The following is a 6,032-nucleotide window of genomic DNA, read 5'->3' on the forward strand; positions in this document are numbered from 1 at the left end:
CTCAGTTGGACTTACTCTTTGTCCTCAAATAATACTCTAGGCATCTTTTGCACCGCTTCATTTCCTCATGATATCTACACGATAGAATTAAAAAGATTTGCTTATCCCTGAATCTTTAGGACATGTGTATGAAACCAGTAGGAATAATAATCTTGGAATCTATGAGTAACAGAAGAAATAAAGCTTTTCTATGGTCAGCTGATGATGGTCACAGTGAATAGATATGTAATCAGGTGTTCATTATATGGTAACAAAAAATGAAGACATTTCTTACAGCTCTGAATATATAACCCTGATCAATTGCTCACCACAATGCAAAGTGACATTCCTCTGCCTAGTTAAATGGAATTTATTTTCTCCTGTGAAAGAGGCAGGATCCCTGCTTTATATATATGTATATGTATATGTCTTTTAAAATGCTAAAAATGCGAATCCTGGGCATTATGTTAACCAAATAAGAATATTAAGCAGTCTGGTTTATTATATCCTGGTGTTCGTTTTTCTTTCTTATTTGGTTAATATGTATATGTATATGTATATGTATACAAGAGGTAATAACATTCATGAATGCTGAAGCCAGTTTGGGCCAGTATTCTAAATATCTCTTTTCCCTACATAGTATCTAAATCAATTGGGCTGCAGAATAACTTTTTTTTCTAAAGTCAGTAAGGGGTACATTGAAAAATGCCTTAATAAAATATCAAATGCCTTGATAAAATATTTCTGGAAATTTGGTCTTTTCTGTAAATTTCTCTATTTGGGATTTAACCATTTATTTTTAAATTATTTAATTTTAACCTCTGGTTTTAATGATCCATTTTGGATACACAATCCTCTGTGTATACAGAAAAGGAGAATAGAATGTCCTAATCAAACGAGCAGGCAAACAACACAGAAGGCGATTTCACTGAAATTAGTGTAAATATAAAAAGGGTATAAATTAGGGTTTAAATGTAGTTCATTGATTCATTTTTGTTTGTCAAGCTCTTTTTAAGTACACGCTTTCTTCTAAGTCAGTGGTTCTCAACCTGTGGATCGGGACCCCATTTGGGGTCGAACGACCATTTCACGGGGGTCACCAAACAACGCAGTCCGCCATTTTTCCCCCTTTTCCTTAGATGTGCTACTCCCTTTTATTCTATTGGCTTTCGAAAGCCAATAGAATAGACTCTCTTGAATAGAGTCTAATTCTATTGGCTTTCCAAAGCCAATAGGAATTGTCCAGGCTGTCTCTGTCCTGCTGAGCCCGCCAAAAGTCCCATTCTGCAAACGGTGCTGCACCGGTTGAGTAGTCCTCGACTTACGACCGATTGAGTAGTCCTTGACTTATGACCGGTTGGGGGTCGCGGCATTAAAAAGGTTGAGAACCACTGTTCTAAGTCAAGGTATCTCACCATAGATGTGCACATATATGTAGATTTACTCAATTATTCAACTGATTAATTGATTAATGCAATCAATTGACAAAAAATAGTGATGATTAATCAATTGTGATAGTAATGTTTTGGTCCATTTATATTTTCTTACAATTGAGAGTGGAAACTCTTAAGGCAGGCATGTCAAACTCGCAATGTCACGTGACGTCACACAAAGTATTGGAGCTTTTTCGCCATTGCCGGCAATGGGGTGGCCGTGGCTCTGGTATGATGAAACGGGCCTGCAGGCTGGCAGTTTGACACCCCTGTCTTAAGGGAAGGACTAATTGATGATAATATTCAAGAGCAGGGCCTTACTTCAGAAAGCACAGGGCCAAGACTTAATTGAGTTTTTACTTAAAGATATACTTGACCCTGACCTTTCCATGAGAGAATTTTAGTCTCAGGAATTACTGAGGACTGGGTGCTGATTTGAGTGAGCTTCTTACTAGAACTGATGACAACAGCTTTCTAAAGAAATGAACAGCATTTTAATTTCCCATAATGCTTGGTTGTTATTTACTCTTGAATGTCACCCTGGCACTCATTGGGGGAAACATGATCTACCTCCTGAGTTCCAAGAGGAAATAAGGACATTATCTTTCTGTTTGGTAACAATACTTGGCGCGAGGTTAACTTTTTGGCTAATAAGCAAGGCCAAAATCTGAAATATAAACAAATTGGTTTGCTTAGAAAGGGCTTTTTGTTTATTCACAACTCATTGCCAGACTGTTCCTTATAAAGTAAAGGATATTTCCCCGAAAAGGTCCTCTGCTGTGGAGGTGACACCACCCAGAGTCACCCTTTGAGGGAGATGGGTGGTTTCTAAATTAAAACTTACAATGGGTATATGTATGCATGTTTGTGTGTAGGTTTGTGTGTGTGTGTGTGCGTGTGTGTAACAAGCACACAATCAAATACATACATACATACACACACACCATTTTAATGCCTGTTGGTATAATGGTAGGCCTTATTCCAGGCCTATATGCATTAACTGCTGAAGCTGTCTGCCTCTAAGAAATCAATTGGAGGGTCTTTACCACAATACCTACTGTCCTCCTCTTCACAATACCCTGAAAGGTTAAATATCACCCAATTAATCAAATTGTCATACTGAAGCTAAGAGATGTTATTCTTTTCCAACTGACGAAAAAGGAGCAATGTAAGGAACAGGTGGTCCTGGAATTAACTTGTTTTGGCTAAAAGAATACTGAAATCTTTTCTTTGTAATTCTGTTCTTACATAGAAATACAACCAAGTGGGTTAGGGCGATGCAACCAATTATGATTCAGTAAACAAAACCATGATTTAAAATGGTGGTTGAACAGAATGCCAGTCTTCACTTTTATCAAACTCCCTCTCAAGTTTGTGTATTTTAAATTTCATCTCCAACCTGATTTCCTGCAGATGTGGAGCTTTATGAATCCCATCATCCTGCATAGTCCGCACAGAGAAGGGTCTTCTTAAGAAAGGCTACCCTAACAACATCTCATCATGGCTGTTTTCACCCACAAGGCAGTTCTTTGCCCTGGCCTAGCTTAATTCTTCTGCTTGTTTCTCTACCATCAGAGAACAGAAGAGGGAAAGATCCCTGTCAGTTTGGGTTTTTCAAATACTTTGACTGGAATTACAGCAAGGCTTCAAAAGCACTAACTGTTCGTTTTTCTTTGTTCCCATTAAAGCTGAAAATTCCTAGCCAAAGTAACAAGGATTCCCATTTAATTTTGACAGTTCGACCTGAGTTAGTCAAAAACCACCCAAAGGTAAATGGAATAAAGGCAGCAAAGGGTGGTTTGTGGGTCGGTTTTTGGTGTTTTGTTTTTGTTCTGTGGGTCAGTGACTCCTAAATCTTTCTTTGGCATACAAATCAAAAATCTCCCTCCAAAGTCGGTCTGTGTTGAGGATGATTATGAACTAAAATTTGGACAGCAAAATTAAGCATTGCTGATGCTGTGTTCAGGGGAGGATTTTAAAAACTTGATCAAATATACATTCCAATAATATCGTTAAGTCCAGCCTCTACATTGCCCTAAATCAGTGTTTCTTCTTAAGAGTTGTGGAATTACCCAGGCAGCATGCTGGCTAGGGAATGCTGGTAATTAAAGTCTGCATGTCATAAAGTTGCTGAAGTTAAAGAAAAAAGATAAAGGTTACCCCTGTCCAGTTGTGCCTGACTTTAGGAGGTGGTACTCATCTCCATTTCCTAGCAGAGGGAGCCAGCGTTGTCTGAAGACACTTCCATGGTCAGGATTAGACTGGACAGGACAGCAAAGGGGGATAACCTGGATTGGCTTGGATGGCTTTTCACATACTATGGCTAGAAGAGTTCTTGGCCAAACAATTTGTGCAAATGCTTTCATCTGTTTTATTCTGTCAGTCTATTTCTTGGTGTGTCTTTTCAGGCTGGCAATGTTGTAAACCTTATGTAGAGCTACCATATCACATTGTTTTAAGTTAACCTATCACTTAGGAATCTCCTCCAATGTGATGAAAGTGAGTCCCTGGACTCCATGCTCTTTTGAACCATTCCCCCTCATTTTGAGAGGGGGGAAGCTCTCATATGAGGAAGTTCCACAACACTAATTATGGAACCAACAATATCTAGTTGATTTATGGTGCCTTTGAATTAGTATTGACTCCTGGCAACTGCCTGGACAAGTCTCTGAAGTTTTCTTGCTAAGGTTGTTTTTTTTTTTTTTTTTTTTTGAATTTGTCATTGCCTGTTACTTGGGACTGAGAGGGATTGACTGGCTCAAGGTCACCCAGCTGGCTTGTGCCTAAGCAGGACTAGAACTCATGATCTCCCAGTTTCTAGTCTGATGCCTTAACTATTACAGTATATCAAATGGGCTCAGGTTGAATAATTCAGTTCAATTTCACTTCCTGTGCTAAGCACATTGGGATACAAGATACTCCACAGTTGAATATTGCAATAAGTAGCAAATTATTATGTTTTTTAAAACCTGTTTTTTTAAATTAAAAAAAATCAGAATTCAAAGATCTGTGTTAGGGTGATGCCATTGAACATGACTTAAAAGTAAGCAAGAGCTGGTGATATTATGACTTAAAAGTAAGCAAGTTTGCAGGTGATATTATTCAGGGTAGTAAAAACCATACCAAATATGAAGAGTCTCTTAAATATCACTCAAATAGTAAATTCAGTTTAACTAATGTATATTAAGGCAAAAACTCTTAATTTCACATACACATTGAGCTCTCTGCAACTAACCATTAAAAACAAATCCTTGAGGACATAATGAATCAGACAATAAAGATGTCAGTTCAGTGCAGGGCTGCTGTAAAAAAGGCAAATTCTATGCTGTAGATCTTTAGGAAGAGAGCTAGAAATAAAAATGCCAACATTTGTTTATACAATCTCAGGATCTGAGATATTACAATTCTGGTTGTTGTGCTTTTAAGGTTTAGAATACAGCTGGAAAAAATTGCGGAATGGAGCCACCAAGTTGATCAGAAGCCCAAACATTTTCCTACAATGGGAATCATGTATCTTATGACTACTGAAGTTTCAAATATGGAAACTAAAGAAACCAAGGTCATAATGGGGCTGACCTCACAATCATTCAAGTGGTTTTTTTGTCTGTTTCCTTTGTTTCTATATTCCTATTATTTGCACAAAAGTTTTATAGTTTGTTATTGGGAATTGACACAGAAACAAAAAGAATGCCAAGGTGAAATGGAGGTGGTGGAAAATATCAATGTAATGCTGTCATCTAGTGGACAAAGAAAAATTATTATTGCAATACTAAAATATTATACAGTTGCAACCTGCCTTAATTAAGGTTGTTTGCAGATGCGGCCACCACTATAGGTGCCATTCAGAATATTGTGGTCAGAGTAATACCATTACTTGTAATCTTACAACACATTAAGGTCTGGTTTGTACACATATAATACACTTGTAACTCATGTAATACATATGTAATAAAGTATGGTTCACAAACCACACATCTTAAGTCAAAATACTGTAAAGTCTTGTTAAGTTTTCAACTTTGAATATAGTGCCAATCCAGCCTTTGGTTTGGTTTCGGTTTCAATTCATGTATTCTGAGTAACAAAGTCTTCTATGCACACTACAAAGTGTTTCTGCACTTTGACATCATTATTCTACCAAATGTTCTTTTAAAAAAATCATGATCAGAAAAATAATGTGTTTAACAGGCATACAAAAACAATTATATATTTGATCCAGTTAATAAATGTTTTTGATTTTACTTATAATATAAACTTTAAATTAAAATTGATTTTAAAAATCATATTATTTGATGGGCCATATTGAGAATATGGAATAGATATAAACCAGGGTGGTGCCCAAAAATTCTTCTGTGGATTTCAGCATAGCAAGCATTTCTTAGAAGAGAAGCAGCAGGTGAACAGGAGGAATTATTGGAAAATCCTCAAGGGGAATATAATATTAAATCAGGAGAGCAACTAATAGCAGAAGGTTATAGTTGTCAATGGTCTTCCTATTTACAGTTAGCAGAATGATTCAAATTAGGTTAAAAAAAACTTATGGAACAAAAGAAGGCATAGTCTGAAGTACAATATGCACCTATATTGAACATATAATTGCTAATTTTTTTAAACACCTTTGTT

The sequence above is a fragment of the Crotalus tigris genome, unplaced genomic scaffold (assembly GCF_016545835.1).
Source record: "Crotalus tigris isolate CLP2741 ecotype Arizona unplaced genomic scaffold, ASM1654583v1 scf7180000017694.5664430, whole genome shotgun sequence".
Taxonomy (NCBI): domain Eukaryota; kingdom Metazoa; phylum Chordata; class Lepidosauria; order Squamata; family Viperidae; genus Crotalus; species Crotalus tigris.